Genomic DNA, 19,047 nt, shown 5'->3' with positions numbered 1-19,047 from the left:
GGGGAATGAATCAGTGGAGAGGAAGGGCAAAAGGGTAAATTCACGTCAACCTTAATCTCGCCGAAGCTGTTGGAAACGACAAACAAAACGAAACGGAGGGAGTACTAGTTTTGGATCGATCTAGATCGGGTCGGGGAAGGCAAGGCCCCAAATACTAGATGCTCACAAGGCCCAAATGCATGTTCACTTCTCCTCCCTCTTCTTCCTTCCTCTCGGGCCCAAGCCCATCCTTCCACCTCCTCCAGTCCAGAAGAAGTACACCAGAGATCACCGAATTACAAAATCCTCCTTGAACCGCAAAAGCCGATACAAGTATAACCCATACCCCAACTTATAAAACCAGTGCAAACTGGATCACTCACTCGATGGTATTGTCCCCGGTTTTGGCTGACGTGGCTCCTTTAACTAAGTCTTTGTTATATGTGGCAATGGCATGGCGCTTACGTGGCAATCTGATCCAAAACTAAATTAAAAACAGTGGGGCACACGTGTCAGTTGCACTAGAACATAATAAAAAATGATAGACCCATGTGGGGCCCACATATCATCCCCATTCTCTCTTTCCTCTCTTCTCATTTCTTCTTTCACCTGCTGCACAGTGTTGAGAGGAACAGGCCAGCTCACCGGCCTCCCCGTTACCCTCGCCAGCCCCATCTCCTCCCTCTCTGTCCCTCGCCGCCCTCGACAACCGCATGTGGCTAAGCAGCACGACCGGGACCCACATCTCCTCCTCCTTCCCAATCTCCCCCTCTCCTTCTTTTCTTCCCCAATTTGGCGACAGAGCGGTGTGATCAGCACCCACGGCGGCCGCCGCCGAAGGTACTCACCAAGCACCAACTGGACCAGGGGCACAGAGCTGTACGAGAGGATGGTCAGGCGCGCCAACGCCGCCATGGCCACTGCCAGTGCATGGGCCAGGATGGGGGCACTCCTGTGGTACCAGAGGTAAGCGGACCTGATCCGGCGGGAGGACGCGGAGGTGTACGCTGGGAAGATGGAGGAGACCGACGACATCCAATGGCACAACCAGGGCTGGTCTAGCAATAATTCAAGGGTATTTAGATGTATACCCAAGATTTTTGGACAAAAAATAGGTATATATACTCTATAGTTCATATATGTATGCAAAAAGATAAAGAAAAAGAGTTAAACTACTCATTAGGCCTTGTTTTACCATTTCTGTTGTATTGGGCCTAAATTTTCCACTCCCCTCCCCCTTTCCACTCGGCCCGCATTCCACTTGGGCCGCAACTGAGCCTATTTCCAAACAAAAATCCCCTCCTCCCAAAATCCCCCATTCCACCCTAACCCTAATTTTGCTTAGAGTCTTGGAGACTGGCTTGCGGCGCGGGCGGCGGCGTGCATTGCGGCGCGGGCAGCATGCGGCGGCGGCGGCGGCGTCGCGGCGAGCCGGAGACCGCGGGGTGGCCGCCGGCTGGGTGCACCTGCGGAGGTGCACAGCCGCGGCGGCGGCAGTGCCGGCAGCAGCCGAGCGGTGCATCGGCGTCGCCGGCTCCAGCGATGGATGACGGGTCGCGCGCCCGGGCCGTGGCCCGCGTGCTGTGGCCTATGTCTGTGTGGCGTGGCGTGCCGGTGTGGGTGGTTCCGTGGCTGGGCGCCGACCGCCGAGCCGCCTTCCCCTGTTCCCTAGTTCCGCTTCGGCCCTTCCCGCCTTCTGCCACCAACGACTGAGGCTGCGAAGACGTTGACGGGCCATGCCGCCACCACACTGCCACAGTGAGTATGAAGCACAATTTTTGAATAATTGCAATGAAGATTTTAGGATTGGGAACTGCAATGGATTGATTTAGTATACTTGCTTGGTTGCTTAATTGCAATTCATTGCTCAATTTCAGAATTGAAACATGAAGAAGAGGAAGGGTCGTGCTGTTGATTTGAAGTCTTTTTTGGAGAAAGCTGCTGCAATGAAGGCAAATCAAAGCCAAACTCCGGGTGAGGGCAATTTGAATCCGGTTGATAAAAATTTAAATCCTTCTTGCAATGAGAGTCATATGCAATTAGTCATTTATCAAGGTCGTCATCATGAGAATGAGAGTGGTACCCAACAAGCAGTAGCACAATACCAATTGATCCAGAGATTAGTGATATGCAGGATCAAATGATGAATCTCAATCTAGTGATGAAGACAACGATGATGGCTTGTATGACATAGAGCATGATCCTGGACTGAGGACTCCTATCTCAAGATATGATGTCAATGACCAAGATTCAATTAGAAGGGCTTACATTGTATTGGGGCCATGCCGACCAAAGATGAAGAAAGATGATTTCCCACAACATAGTTGTGGAGGTATGCGCCGCTTATTACCAAAATGGTTTGATGAGTTCAAGTGGCTGTTGGTATTTCTTATGACCACATATAAATCCGCAAGCGCACGGAATACCGCTGTAGCACTTCACCTTCGGGTGACCCCAAAAGGATATTGAACTCAGGGAACATGTGTAATCTACCTAAGGCTAAGACTATCCAAGGACAACAACTGATGATAGGTAGGCTAGAGAGGACTTTCTATGTGTTTTAATTATCTACGCTAAGCAAGGTAATTCCCTATCTGTTGCTTCGGACACCGACCCTTGCTGGTCTGCCAGCGTGGTTCCAACTATAGCTCTATGATGTATCCGAACGTGGAGGATTACTGAGACGGAATTCAGGGCTGTTACCACCTGCTGCCTACCTCTGACAAATCCGTGGGATACACAACAAACAAAGGTAACCTCTAACCTAGACACCACGTCTAAGTTATTAATTACTATTCTAATACTTTCCCAGGAACTTCCTTCTCTATCCAGAGTCCTAGTACTAGAGCACTTAATATGAATACTAAACAATGAACCCACAAAGATGGAAATCTATCTTACTCAGACTAAATAATTAAATAACATAAGAAAGGAACACGAATGATTACTTAATAGAAGAAGGTTCTCTGAACCCGGAGCAGTGTACCGACAGCTCTGGTACTCCTCCCGAATTCCTCCTACGAAGCTACACTCATCGAGGTAGAAGTCGGATGAGCGCCAAACTTCCGGGCACTCCTCCAGAGCTTCTCCTCACTCTCTACCTTATTCTAATGTACAAAAGATACAATAGATGTCACGCCCAGAAATTCACGAACCAGAATTTCTAAGCTGAATGTGCATTAAACCCCTGTCTAGGACCAGCCAGGGAACACAAACGACAATTGTTGACATACAGATCCACGTCTTACAAAAATATAAAAGATTACAAATGCAGCGGAAAAAGATAAAAGCGAGCTAGGCCTGAAGACTTGACTCCTGCAGCGGGCGACTCCATTCTACAGGCATCCTTGACGGCAGCGACAAAACCAACCTTTCTGAGACAACTCCAACTGGGAAGAACTCCCGCTCTGGTGTGGGGGAAAAGAGAGCAAGACTGAGTACTACCCACTGTACTCAGCAAGTCATATCGGAAGAGGAGGTATGATGCATGATATATCTAAGGGAGGCTAAAGGTTCTTTTGCATAAAGCTAGCATTTAAAAGCAGTAGTTGAAAGCAGTAAAACAGTTGCAGTAATTAATCAATATTAACAAATCACTGCTCAACGCTACACCACGTTGAGACAGGCCCAAACCACCACCTGAACTAACCAGTTCCATTAGCTAACTAGGGGTGAGACTAATCACGTTGAATCTGGTCGACCGCCCATAACCGCGGGCACGGCTATTCAAATAGTTTTACTCTGATCAGAGGTGTACAACTGTACCCACAAGACACAGCCCCACGACACGTTTCCGTGCGCCGACATGCCACCACGACATACCGAAAAGAGGCCGTAATAGGACCCTTCGCATAACCCCCTCTAACCGATCGCACCACACCTTAGGGTTCGCCCCCATCCCCAGCAGGCAACGGGCAGCCCCCCTTTTGTGCCGCGGTGAATCCGTAAGCCGATCAACCAGACACCCCGGCCGACCCAACTCCATCACGCCCACCCTCGCCTAGGTACATCGGCTAGAGGAAAGCTACACTACAAGCCTAGATATTGCCCACGCTGGCTTGTGGTAAGTACGATAAGTTCATCCAGGGCATCCCGTGAACCGGTCCTTAATTGTCATTGGCACGACTAGAAAAACCATGCACCCACAGCCCACCATGTAGTGTATTTTCATTAACCAACACCATTGCGGTGGCACTAAACCAAAGCTATGCCAATAATCAAAGTCTATGCTTTAATGTGATCCCCCTTTGTGTACTAGTTGAACTAAGCATGGCTAATCATTTCCTAAACCAACATCTAGTCATTTTAATACCCAAGTTATCGAGGTAAACAGTATATGGTTGAGTAGTAGGACCCATCCCATATGATATTGTAAAACAATGCAACATTTAATAGAAATACGGGACATTTGTAAATTGGGTACAACATGATCAATTGTAATGCATGACTTGCCTTGCTCTTGCACTGATGAGACCACAGCAACGTCTTCGAGAAACCGCAGATCGACGAAACGGCCGAAATCTACGTGACAAACAAAGCACACAAGCAAAACAGGCCATAAGACTACTAAAACAGGAAACAAAACCATTTTTAATGAATTCTATGCATTTTTATGAATTTATAGAGACTTGAATAGACTTAAACGGAGCACGGATGAATTAGATATGAATTTTAGAAGATTAAATGTGTTTTTATTATAAAAGAAAAGGTCTTAATGGATTTTAGTGCGCAATAAAGGTCCCTGCTGACATCATCAAAGGGGGGTGGGGCGGCGCCGACATGCGGGGCCCACGGATCAGCGGCACAAGAGAGAGGGAGGTGACCTAGCGGGCGGGCCCCACCGGCCACGGCTCCAAAGGGTGGGGCGGCATCTGCCGGGCTTGGCTCAGCTCCAAGCCGGCTGGCCAGTTTGGCGATGCGGCGGCGGCGGCGAGCGGCCACCAACGGCGGCGACCAGCGGCACGGACGGTGTGGAAGACGGCGGCGACGCGGACGGGAAGCGGGAAACGACGGCGGTGACCGGCGCAAAGGCGGCGGCTCACACGGGAGAGAGGGGAAAAGGGAGGAGAGGGAATCCTCACCGGCGAGTATGGTGGCCGGAGCGAAGGATGAAGGCAGCGGCGACGACCCGACGACGAGGAGGGGTGGACGGGCGGCGGCGGCACCTAAGGAGGGAGTTGAGAAGGATTAGGAATAGAGAGAGAGACCACGGCGGACGCCATTGATGGCCGGAGGCGGAGGGGAGGGAGGAACTCACCGTCGCGTGAGGAGGAGGGGGCTCCGGTGAGGTTTAGCGGAAACCGAGCGGCGGCCGAGGTGGCTCACGCGGCGGTGATGCTAACGGCGGCGGCAGCTTGGCGCGGTGGCGGCCCTAGCGGTGGCGGCATGCAGCCGGAGCACGGCGGCGAGCGGCGGCGCTAGAGATCAGCGCGGGCGTGGTAGAGGGCTCGGGAGAGAGCGGCGAGTGGGGAAAAAGAGAGGAGGACACGGGGAGCGTTTTATAGGCGGAGGGGAGGCGGACGTGGCCGGGGAAACTCCCGATTTCGCTGGCAACGTGGGAGGTGGGGAGAGAGAGAGTGGGGGGGATTCAAAATTTGAATCCACCCCTTGTGGGCTCGCGGCGCTGGCGGGAAGGCGAGGGCGTGGGCGGCGTCGCGGCGACGTGGGCGCGGGAGCAACGGGACACGCGGCAGCGTGGGCGGTGGTTGGCGCGGGCGTGGGTGGCCGGAGGTTAGGGAAAGGGCCGACAGGTGGGCCCCACCTGTCAGCGCCCGAGAGGGAGAGGGAGGCCGGGTGATCTTCGGGAGTGGGAGGGAGGAGCGGGCCGGCGCGGGAAGAAATGGGCCGGCGGCCTAAGAAAAGGAAAAAAAGGGAAAAAGGAAAGAGAAAAGGGAAAAAAGGATTTTTCCCAGGGATTAAATATTGCACTTTGCTTATTTTAATTGGTTAAAATTATTTCCAAGGCTCTGAAAATTCCACTAAAAATCCTGTTAGCATATTTCGACATGTAGAACTCAAGAAAAATTCAACATGCCGGTTCCGATTATTATTTGCATTTATTAATTAAGGATTTCTCTCTTGCCTTTAAACAAATAATTTCTCGCAACAATTTATTAATTGAATCTTTGCTAGGGAGAAGAACTTCAGGGCGCGACAATAGAGCCTCTTGTAATTCAGCTCAAAGTTGTGTGTGTTGGAATGAAACGAAGACCTCCTTATATAGGCTCCAAATGATTGTTAGGGGCATGGAAAATGACCAAAACACCCTGCAACCGCCATAGGGAAGGAATCCAAGCCGTCCACGTGGAAGCAGATGGTGAACGGCCACAGAACAGGTTCGACCGAACCTAAAAAGTGTCCTCCCGGCCTCTCCTTTGGCCGGTAGGTTGCTTAATGGCCCCCCAATAACCTGCACTATGTTTTGGCCCAATTCTAAATGGTTTTTATTGACTTATGGGGCCTCTAATCCGTGTAAACATGTCCTGGATGTGCAGAGGTGCATTTTGTTGCATGATGGATGTGTTTTCTCCTCAAATTACCTGCATACACACATTTCACCAACACTAGTGGAAATAATTAGTAATAATACCTACCACTAAGTTGGATACCATGTTTTATTTCTATATATGCAGGTATTGACGGTCAGATATTATGATTTAAGGACCGTCAACAGTGGCTTGAGTATAGTGTGGATCGAGATGCCGCATATTGCTTTGTTTGCTATTTGTTCAAAGAAAGCAATCATGGTGGAGATGCTTTTGTCAATGGAGGGTTTAGAAACTGGAACATGATAGGTAGATTCCATAAGCATTGTGGCGCGCGTTAATAGTGCTCATTGTGAAGCTGAAGAGAAATACATTTTGTTCATGAAACCTAAATCATCAATTCGTGAGTAAGTGCATAAGATATCTATTGTGGCAGGGGTTGGCTTTTCGTGGTCACGATGAGTCAAGGAATTCAGAGAATAAAGGGAATTTCAGGGAACTTTTGCAATGGTTGGCAGGGAACTTTGAAGAGGTTAATAAGGCGGTTCTAGGAAATGCTCCTATCAATTGTCAGATGATAGATCACAAGATTCAGAAACAACTCATTCGCTCATGTGCTCATGAAACAACTAAATTTATCATAGAGGAACTTGGTGATGAGTGCTTTGCAATTCTTGCTGATGAATCTAGCGATGCCTACCAACAAGAGCAATTGTCTCTTTGCTTGCGGTGTGTTAATAAAGCAGGACAACCGGTTGAGCGGTTTCTTGGCCTTGTCCATGTTGAAGATACCACTTCCTTGACTCTTAAAGAGGCAATCAAGTCCTTGCTTATGCAGTACCAATTGCCATTGTCCAAGGTACGTGGACAAGGATATGATGGTGTTAGTAACATGAAGGGTCTTGTTAATGGGTTGAAGAAACTAATTATGGAAGATTCTCCTTCTGCTTATTATGTTCACAGCTTTGCCCATCAGTTTCAACTAACCCTTGTAATGGTTGCTAAGGAGAACACTGATTGTGCATGGTTTTTTGGGCAACTTGCATATTTGTTGAATGTCCTTGGGATGCCATGTAAAAAGATTCGCATGCTTTGCAAAGCTCAAGCTGAGTATATGATTGAGGCATTGAAATTGGGTGAAATTGAAACTGGCCAGGGTTTGAATCAAGAGATGGGCTTAGCAAGGCCAGGTGAGGATCATGTTTCATTTAACATGTTATATTTGGTACTCAATCATGTTATATTTTGTACTGACTACTACTTTAAAATATGGTGGCAGGTGATACACGTTGGGGGTCTCACTACAGAACTATAATGCATGTGATGTCTCTATATCCATCAATCAAGAAAGTTCTCTTCAGAATTGGCAAAGAGTGTACAGGGGTTGAGGCTATAGGAGCTCAAACTATGCTAGAAGTATTTCAATCTTTCGAGTTTGTTTTCTTTCTCCACCTGATGAATGACATATGTGGATACACTACTGACTTTTGCCAAGCTTTGCAAAAGAGGGAGCAAGATGTTATGAATGCGATGGATCTTCTCGCGTTCACAAAGGTAGAACTAGATGTTTTGAGAGAAGATGATGGATGGCGAGAATTCCTTGGGAAGGTCACTTCTTTATGTGTGAAGCACAAAGTTAAAGTTGTTGACATGGATGGGATGTATAAGCCTATACAAAGATCAAGGAAGTTCTATAAAGATGTCATTAATTACCATCGGTTTCTTGCTGATATGTTTTTGGGTGTCATTGATAGATAACTTCAAGAGCTGAATAATAGGTTTGATGAGGTAAACATAGAACTTCTTAGATGTATGGCATCATTCAATCCATCCAAAGGATTTTCAGCTTTTAATGTTGAGAGCTTAGTTAAGCTTACTGAGTTTTATCCTCATGATTTTGATTTCGAAGAAATGAACCAGCTTCCTTTTCAACTCAACTGCTATATTAGTGATGTGAGCAAAGATGAGAAATTCACTAATTTGAAAGGTCTAGCAGAACTATCCATGATGCTTGTCAAAACAGAGAGGGTTCGTCAGTGTGAACTTGTTTATAGACTTCTCAACTTGGTTCTAGTTCTCCCTGTTGCAACTGCTGGTGTTGAGAGGGTCTTTTCTTCAATGAACTACATCAAAAACAAGTTGAGAACCAAGATGTGACAGAAATACTTGAATGATTGTTTGGTTACATTCATTGAAAGGGAATTCTTTTTGCAAGCTAAGGACAAGGACATCATTGATTATTTTCAAAATATCAAGCGTCGAAAAGTTTATCTCTAAATTGTAGGATTTCTTCCCAATTTATCATTTTCTATCATTTTTGTATTCCATATGTTGGCACTTTGATAAGTTTATCAATTAGTATTTCTATATGTTAAACAATTTCACATGATGATAAATTCTATCGATGTGTGCACTTATGCTCCATTTTATGTTATATACGCTATATATTATATAATTATTAGTGTGTGATACTATACAAGCCAATTATTAGGTTTTTAGGTGTATGAACAAATTTTTTTCCTCTCACCATTTCGAATACACAAGTTCAAAATCCTAGGCCCGCCACTAGGCACAACCTCGGCAGCGCCTACGTCGCCGTCAGATTCCTCCGTCCGCAGGGTCGATTCCTTGTCCTATACTCTGGCCCCGAGGAGAGCGCATCGTGTTCGCCTACCCGATCCTCCCCGGTGATGCCTTCAAGAGAATGGACGGTGAGACGCTGTACTGGGCGGAGCCAGAGTGCGGCGACGAGTTCGTGCTCTGCTTCCTCGACGAGGCCGCCTGCGCTGTCCTCTCCGACGCCATCTCCTCGGTGACTTAGTCGCTGGCCGCACTGGACGGCCCCGCGAACAGGCTCACTGGGCTGTGCTTGGCGTAGGAGAAGGGTGTCCCTACCGGAGTGGACATCTTTTTTTTATTATTTTCTGCTGCAACAACATGTGGGCCCTACTATTTTTAATTTATTTCTTTTGGATTAGATTGGCACGTAAGCACCACGTCATATCCACAAGGAACGAAGACCTAATCAAAGGTGCCATGTAGATGCCATGTCAGCCAAAATCGGGGACAATACCGTCGAGGGACCTAGTTGCACTGGTTTTGTAAGTTGGGTGATGCGTTGTATCCGGTTTTGCGATTCAAGGACGATTTTCTAATTCAGTGATAAGATGAGGGACCTACGGTGTACTTTTTCCTCCCCTCCTTCTCCCTGGGCCAGTCCACTTCCCTCCCCTTCCTACACTAGACCGAAGCTTGTTTTTCCTCCTCCCGCTGAACACGCGCATGAGCCATGCACGTGTCGTGCGCGTGCGCGTGCCTCCCGTGGGCCCCACTTGTCAGGGTTGTACCTGCCCCCCCCTCCGGCAGTTCTCATCTCTCTCCCATGAAACCTAGCGCCTAGGGCTGTCAACGAGCCGAGCTAGCCTGCTTAGGCTTGAGCTCGACACAAGCTCGAGCCGAACCTATAAAATGTTCGAGCTTTCAGATAGGCTTGTTTCAAGCTCGATCAAGCTCGAGCTCAACTATCGAGTTTGACTAGTAAGTAAAACAATGAATATTTGACATATAATCTTTTAAAAAATAATTTCTAGTTCATTATATTAATATAAGAGGAAATAAGAATTAAATAAGTATATAATGCTAATACAAGGCATACAAATAACATATTTGATCTCCTAATATATCAAATAACAACATAAATCATGTATTACTAGATTCGTTGGAAGCTCACAAGCTTTGGGAGAGGCTCGGGCTCGGCTTATCTGAATCTCGAGCCGAGCTCGAGCAGCTTGCGAGTCTTCCCGTGCAATTTCCGTCTGATTGGAGTAGGGGAATGGAATCCCTCCCCTCCTCATTATTTCCTCTAATCCTATAAATGGCCATAAGGCCCGAGGCCCGACGACCCGGCCATTTGGCCCGGCCCAAGCACAGCACGACACAACTGGTGTCAAGCCCATACTGGCCCGACAGTTGTTGATGGTCGTTAAAATATTTGACCGTCAATGTATGCATATAATGAAATACAATATGGTATCCAACTTAGTGGTAGGGATTATTACTAATCATTTCCACTAGTGTTGGTGAAATATGTGTATGTAGGTATTTTATGGATGAAAACCACCTGCCATGCGATAAAATACACCTCTGGACAATCAGGACGCGTTTTACACGGATTGGAGGCCCCAAAAGTCAATAAAAACCACCTAGGATGGAGCCCAACCATAGTACATGATGTTGGGGGCCCATTGAGATGTCTACCAGCCAAATGGGAGGCCGGGAGGCGGCCCAGAAGTTCGGTCGAGTTAGGTCGAACCCTTTCTAGCGCCTCCCGTCATCTCCTTCCACGTGTACGTTCCTGATGACTATTTTGGACATTTCTCATGGCCATAACCGTCATATGGAGCCTATAAAAGCCTTCACAACATACAACTTTGAGTTGAATTACATGAGGCTCTATTGTATCTTTTATACATTAGAAAATAGGTAGAGAGAGAGAGGAGAAACTTTGGAGTAGTGACCGGAAGTTTGGCGCTCTCTCCGACTTCTACCTCGACGAGTGTAGCTTTCTAGGAGGAATTCTGGAGGAGAGCTGTCGGTGCACTCTGCTCTGGGTTCGGAGAAACTTCTTCTATAAAGTAAGCATTAGGGATCCTTTCTTATGTTATTTAATTACTTAGTCTAAGTAAGATAGATTTTCATCTTTGCGGGCTTATTGTTTAGTATTCGTACTAAGTTCTGTAGTACTAGGACTCTGGATAAAGAAGGAAGTTCCTGGGAAAGTATTAGAGTAGTAATTAATAACTTAGACGTGGTGTCTAGGTTAGAGATTACGTTTGTTTGTTGTATATCCCACGGATTTGTTAGCGGTAGACGGCAGGTAGTGACAGCCCTGAATCCCATCCTAGTAATCCTCCATGTTCGGATACATCATAGAGCTATAGTCGAAATCACGTTGGTAGACCAGCAGGGGTCGGTGCCCGAAGCAACAGATAGGAAATTACCTTTCACTTAGCTTAGATAAGTAAAACACATAGAAAGTCCTTTCTGGCCTAGCTAGCCTACCAATAGTTGTTGTCTTTGGATAGTCTTAGCCTTAAGTAGATTACACATGTTCTCTGATTTCGATATCCTTTTGGGGTCACTCAAAGGTGAAGTGCTACTGCTGTATTCTGTGCGCTTGTGGATTTATATGTGGACGTAAGAAATACCAACAACTATCTATTTGGTTTTTATCAATCATGTTTTAGACAATATTTTAAAAATAGCCGATGATCCAATACTTAGAATATATATAATAGATAATGTACTGGCTATTGCTTCAGTACAACATTATATTATATAGACAAATCAATATAGATAAATATACCAAATAATGATCAAAATCAAATATAATGATCTCATCAAGATTGATTAAGACTTGATATTTTTAGATAAAGTGCTATGTCTAAATAAGTGGCAAATATATATGAAGCAAACTAGAAAGCACGCAATATTCTATATTAGATAAGATCGGCTGAAACTCTGATACTATCCTTAATTATGATTAATTCCGGGTTAGTCTTTAGGGTTCTAGACAAGACTAGGGTTGATGCAACTCAAAGTATGTAAAGGAACCTAAAGTCTAAACAATCAAGTAATTAACCAATTTTCAGGATGGTAGATACCTTAGCTAATCTAATCTAGCAGGACTACTTAGCCGATACCAACATAAACTCTAAAGCGAGTCTTAGATGATATGACTAAATAGAGATACTAAACTAGATTAACTAAGATATATGATAAATGATAATTACAAGAATGAGATTAATACATCTAAAACAATATAATAGCCCCGATAATGCAAATCATCGAGACAAGTTACGTCTTATCGAGAGATCGCAACCGATGCCTAGACTTGAAGCAAGAACTCGTCGAATACTTAAAAAAGGTGGCGATGTGCCGAAAGTTGTATTGATTGGATGTTCGTCCTATTTTACAATGATCTTGGGTTATATTTGTACCTAGAGTACAAAACTTGTCCATTATGGAGATGGCTCAAACTTTCCTAAAGATAAAAAGGAAAACAAACAAGTCCACATGGCGGACTCTTACCATATTTATAATTTGAACTGACATTAATATCCTAATTAATAGATACAATTGCCTTAGATGGGCTCTATCCCAATACGACAATACTTAGTTATTCTAATTTAGGCCCAAACCGAGCCCGAGTCAACCTGTATTGGCTATCTTCCCATATCGGTTCAATCCGTGTGCTACTCTGTTTCCAGCCGATGCACAATCTGTTTTAGCAAGATTCAATCTCCTTTAAATCCTCTTCGATTTCTATCTCCAAATCCGATTATATCTTGCCAAATTTTGCGGTTAACAATATCGCACATATGTAAATACGTTACATGAGGAGTAAACTCACTAAGCTTATGAACCTCGAGTTCTTCTATGCACATGAATTGCATAGAAGAAACAAACTAAATCATGTGGAAGTCTTGCATATTTGTCCATTAACTCATTGTTGACATCTCTTGAATAGGTGTGTCCAAAAAATTGAAATAATGAGACTAAGAGAAAATGCAAAATTTAGGGGGAGAATTTCGCTGACTCATTCTAGAATCTTGATATAGAAAATCAAGTACGCAAAATCAATCTAGAGAGATTGAATCAAGAATCGGGTGGATTGTACTCTTTTTCCCTAGATAAGGTTTCCATGAAGTTTCTTATTAAGTTTTTTAACGAGGCAATTCGTGCGACATCTCAAACGTATGTTGCGTACTCTCTTTCTCCAAATTCTTCCCACTTGGTTTTTACAAAGTTTCGATGAGGCATAGGCATCACGTAGTGAGAGCCCAAGGGGGAGTGTTAGGAAACCGCTGGCCCACAAAAGCCCGGCCTGGTTACCCACTAATTGGGCCCATCACTAAAGATGGAAGGTGGAAGAGGGAATCTATACTAATATAAAAAGGAGGAGTTGCCCCCCTCTAATCCTACAGGCCAAATCATCCCATCTAATCTCATCCGTCCATCCACCATCTCATCTAATCTCATCCGTCCATCCCAACGCATTGACTCCCATAGTCCCACCAAGCGCGATGACTCCGCACCCGCCCTACCTCGGCGTAATGACTCCACCGTGCTCCTCCTTGCTACCGCGCGTTGACTCCGCTACCACGCTACTCGCTCCGCGCCTCCTCACTCCGTGCCTCCTCTCTCTGCCCCCGACAGAGATGAGGTAGTTCCCCACCACCGCCGCACTCCACAGCAGCCTGCCCTCACCGGCGCTGCTCACCCTCGCGTTGATGGATCCGACGCCCACCGCCCTCCAGCCATCCGTTGCCCCAGCGTCGACTGCTCTCACTATTGGATCAAGGCCGTCAACCACCGTTGGGCGTCATCCACTGCCACAGTCGGCCGCCGGCCGATCGAGCAGGCCAACACCCATCTCCAATGCCTGCGAGGTGAGTTCCCACACTAGCGCTATAGCCACCCCAGCCGCCATGTCCAAATACAATGAAACATTATTTTCTTCCCCCTCATCTCCTTCTTGTTCTTTGTAGCCTTGTAGTAGAACCATGTACAGAGGATGCTGGTGAAGGCGTGGGGGCTAATCACTAATCAAACAGATTTTCGTGGATCTAACTTATTACCTGAGCTTTCTCATCTTTGGTGGTGGAGCCGGTTCAGGTGCCCTATAGGCCTGTAATGGAATAGTTGCCACATCCCCAGGAAATCAAGTAATTTAAATACTTCTCTGTTGAATAAACTACATAAACGCCATAGCGATGATTCAGTAGTTTTTATCATTATAGTTGTTATCGTTGTTTCTGTTCTGGTGACTGTGCTCTTATACTGATAATGCATGATGAATCATTGTGCCATGAGTAAAATCTGTTATATTGTGGAAGGAGTAAAAACTGTTCACTTGTTGCGTTAATGTGTCCCTGGCATGTCAAGGAGACTGACAAAAGGATTTGAAATATTCCAATCGATGTGATACTTCTTCACTAATTCATTATCAGATGACTAGAATGGTTCCAATGATGCAGCATAGGAGGAGGAAGAAGGTCGTTGTTCATTTTCTTTTTGCTGTTAAATGCTATATAATCCTCATCTAATATGGGGATCGCCTCCATCGCCGTCGCCAGTTCCGCGAGCGAAGACGTCAACGAGAACTCATCAGGGTTTGCCGGGATGGTGGTCTTGACACCACACTCCCCGGCGAGCTGGTGTAGGCCGGTGTAGGTGACCCGCAGCGAACCACGGATCTCCGACAGGTTGTTCTCGAGTTCCGACATGCGGTTCTCGAGCCCCTGCCGTTGCCGCTCGTTGCCGGCCACCAGCTCCCTCATTTTCTAGAGGTCCTCGCAAACCTCCGCCAAGTCACGCGCCAGTTTGTCGGCGCGTTCGTTCGCCGACGACGCCGCCGCCGCCCTTGCCTCCGCTATCTCGCGACTTATGCCGCGATCGCCAGCCTCGAGGACGCGCCCCATCTCAACTTGGAGCTCCTCCCAGGTGAGGACGTCAGTAGGCGGCCCTCGAGCGGGCGCAAGATTGCTGGCAGGGCCGCTGGGCGTCACCTCACGGCTCCTGGGCACGACCACGATATCAGTCGAGGCCACTGCAGGAGACGCGCTGGAGTTCCCTCCAGACCCATCTTGCGCCGCCTTCGCCCGCGCCACCCTACGAAAGATTGCCATGTTAGTCATCATAACAAGCTGGCAGAATCCGATCAAGTCAAGGGCCTCAAATTTCGTCCACTTACTTCTCGCCGAGTGTCACCAGCCTCTGCCGTGTGGAGGCGGGGAGACGCATCCGAGCCCTAAGTAAGCCGAGTACGATGTGAGGGCGACATCTTCCGACTACGCAATCGATAACCAAAGAGGATTACCGATTGGGTGGGCATCTTCCGGCGGTTGCCGAGCACGGAGGAAAACTTCCTCCCTTTCCTCGGAACTTTGCCGCCACTGGTCATGGCAGCAGCAGCGGCAATGGCCGCGTCGGACGCCTCCTGGGCAACGCCCTCTTTCAACGAAGCCTCCGCCTGGTGGTCCACCAGCGGCCCGATGATGTCAGTCAGGGAGAGAGCCTTCACAACATGAAGTCACGATGCGATCTAAGAGTTAAAAGGTAAAGGGTCATCGATTACACTCACGTTGATTGCGGCTTCGCGCTTAGCCGCTCCTTTCTCGCAAAGAGGGGTGGGGGCGTTGCTCGCCGTCGTGGGGCCACTGACCATCACCTAGCCAACATGGCGCTCCACGGTTGCGTTGTTCAAACCTGTAGATCGAGAACCAAATTTCGATAAGTCAGGAGGAATGCGCATGTAAGGAAAAGAACCCAGAATACAAGAAAAATACCCCGAGAAGAAACCCGGGTCGCGTCCTCCGGCCCAGAGTAGTCAAAGGCTGGATGGGCTCGAGCCTGGAGTGGCTGGATCCGTTTACCAATGAAGTTGGCAGCGACTTTATACCCCGACAACCCTCGTACTCGGAGGTCATCGATGATATCGATGAAAGACTAGAGGGATGGGGTCAAGGCAGGTTTGGCGGTCCAAGACGAAATCTTGTCTGGTTGCTCCTCAGGAACAACGAAGACTGGATCCGAATCTTCTATCTGAAGATATAACCACCTCGCCCGCCATTTGCTACAAGAAGAGGGGTACTGGAAGGGGATGTATCGCGACTTTAGGCCATCCCGAAGTCGAAAACCAACACACCCGGATACCTTTTTAGGTTCCATTCAGCGCCAACTCGTAGTAAAAACGGAAGAGGTCAAGAAACGGCTCTACCCCAATGTAGGCCTCACAGAGATGAGAAAAAATGCTGAGGAAGGCTATGGAGTTGGGGTTCAGATGGAGCAGAGAAAGACCGTAGAAGTTCAAGACGAGAAGGAAAAACTCAGAAGGCGGAGGAAGAAAACCACAGATAATATAGTCCTCAACCGCAACCATGCGGCCTAGGACGGGTTCAGGTTCAGTACCTCTCGGTTCCCTCTCCATGGTCCCGCGACCGGAGAGAGCGCCCTCCTCAAGGACGCACTGGTGGAAGTGGACTTGTCAAGGTCCATCGTCGCTGGAGATCGCCGGAGAAGAAACCGAGGCGAGTGAGTTAGGGTTTGCGTGGAAGCGGAGAAGACGAAGAGCGTTTGGAGGCTAGAAAGTTTTCGCAGCAGCCGGACTCCAAATGGATTCCCAAAACTCCCTTAAATAGGCGCACTACCGACGGTGCGAATTCCAAGGAAAGGAGAGAGATGGCCACCGGAAATTTCTAGGTCCGTTGTGCGAGGCGGTTTTTAGACTTCAATTTAAATTCACTCATAACCGTTGAACTTCGCATGGTGTTGTCGACCACTCCTTGTCTCTACGGTTCTCACACCGAGATCGACCAGTCGAGAACGACAACAACTCCGACATCAGAAGTCGCGATCGGTTACATGAGTTCATTTAAGCAGAAGTCGGGGGCTACTGTCAGGGTTACGAGTAAGGTATACCCTCTACCCTTGGATGTACGCTATATGGCAATATGGTGCATCTGCGCGTGTACGGACGTTCTCTGTATACGCTAAGGAAATTCATCACGAAGTCTACCAATGGAAGGGTTCCTACCTGTATAGGACTGGGTCATCACTGTATCGTGCAGGGCTCGATGTCTCCGAATCCTACTTGGAGACCACCTGACCTGCGATGTAAAAGGGACCCCGAGAGGACCTAAGGCATCGAATTTCATAGCCAATACAACGACCACAGCCTACGAACCCGGAGTCTACAGGAGCCAAGTTGCCGGGTGATCTAGTTGAACCAACTCGACTACGATCGCGTTGGTATCATCGAGTTCTATTATTCCCTTTGTAATTTGTGGTTCTCACCATATAATCCCATATCAACTGGATTAGGGCTATTACCTATCAAGGGGCTTGGACCAGTATAATCTTTGTCTCATGTTTCCTTGATGTCGTACTACGTAGATCCTCGTACCAGCGTACCCCAATACCCTCTATATCCGGTCCACGGGTACCTACCGTCGACATTACTGAGTAAAAAATTAACTTGGTACGACAACAAAATTTTGACTCAACATATACATCCTCACAATCTATAGCATAAGTTAAATTTTTGTTGGCGCTTGCTTCGGACATCGATGGCGGCGCGTCGTGTAGGTGGCTGTCGTGGAGCTCGCCGCTGCGGAGCTCGCGCTGTGTGCATAGGGGCGGAGCGGCAGCCGGATCCGCCACCCCCTTGCCTCCTGCCCGCAGTTGCCCATCACAGCCGCACCCGCCGTCACCCGTACAAGATCCACGCCAGATCCGTGCACGTGGAGCGCGGAGCGGCGGCCGGATGTGCCGCCTCCTACCCGTAGTCGCCCATCGCCGCCGCGCTCGCAGCCGTGCCGTGCCGGATCCACCGATGTCGTGCCAGCCGCCGATCAGCGATGGAGGTGGAGCCGCCGCGCCTCCAGCACGCATTCGCCCGTCGTTGCCACGCCCACAATTGTGCCGAGCCGGATCCGCCAACGTCGCACCTGCCGCCGCTCGGCGGTAGAGGTGGAGCCGTCGCGCCTTCCGCTCGCCAACACCGCGCCTGCAGTCGCCCGTCGCCACCGTGCCCGCAGCCTATGCCGTGCCGGATCCGCCTCGTCACTCCTCATCTTCCCCGAACCACCACCGCCGCTCCTCCTCAATGTCGGTTCTCCTCGTCCCTGAACCGCCGCCGCTGCCGCTCCTCCTCGACGCGAAGACATCACCGGAACTGCCTCGCCGCCACTCCTCATCCCCTAACCGTCGTCGCCGTTCCTCTTCCCTCCATGAGGAACCACAAGCCGTCGTTGATCTGTAAAATGTGGAGAGGGAGAGGAAAGTGTGGGTGGACAGTTTCTACGATTGGAATCTGTAATATATAAACCGGATAAAGTCAATACGTCGAGTCAAAAAATAACTCAATATGCGAACACCGTTGGATCACAAAGACACACATTGGCTGTCTCGCTAACAGTTAAAAAATAACTGGCTTCATATTTAATAATTCATTGTATGGTTGAGTTAAAAAATCGCTCAATGTGCAACCACCGTTGGATCACAAGACACACATTGAATAACATCAAGTAAAAAATTTACTCGGATTATGGGAGTAGAGGGAGGGGGCGCAGGGGTGGGATTGAGATTGGTCGTCGGTGAGTTAAATTTTAGCTGCATACCGTGGACCTGGTGGGGCAGGGTGGGGATCATGTGTGGGTGGGGTTGGGGGCTGTATCAGATGATGTTTAATACGTAGCACCAATAGCGCCATATATATATATACACACACACTAAAAAAAATGCACGTGCGTTACAACGGGTAAAAATATTTTTGTATCGCTATACATTTTACTCTTTGTTTTGGAAAAAAAAACCACTCCTTTCTTTTAGTCCCAGTCCAGCCCGCTACCTCCTCTACTTAACCTGCATCTCCTGCCTCTATTAGACCTAATCCACAAGTGGAGCTACAGTCCCAGCTTGTATAGCTAACTACCGTCTTCAATGTCCATAAGACATTCTCGTGTCCATATGATGCCAAAACAGATCCTCCCCATCAAATCCGGTCAAATATGTCTCGATC

At 47.8% G+C, this 19,047-nt stretch overlaps 1 pseudogene; it reads left to right on the top strand.

The window, feature by feature from the left end:
• Nucleotides 1–868: 868 nt before the first annotated feature.
• On the top strand, nt 869–9,342 carry LOC127752579 (uncharacterized; annotated as a pseudogene).
• Nucleotides 9,343–19,047: the final 9,705 nt, after the last annotated feature.

This window comes from Oryza glaberrima, chromosome 10 (genome assembly GCF_000147395.1).
Source record: "Oryza glaberrima chromosome 10, OglaRS2, whole genome shotgun sequence".
Taxonomy (NCBI): Eukaryota; Viridiplantae; Streptophyta; class Magnoliopsida; order Poales; family Poaceae; genus Oryza; species Oryza glaberrima.
This window is presented reverse-complemented; position numbering and strand designations above follow the sequence as displayed.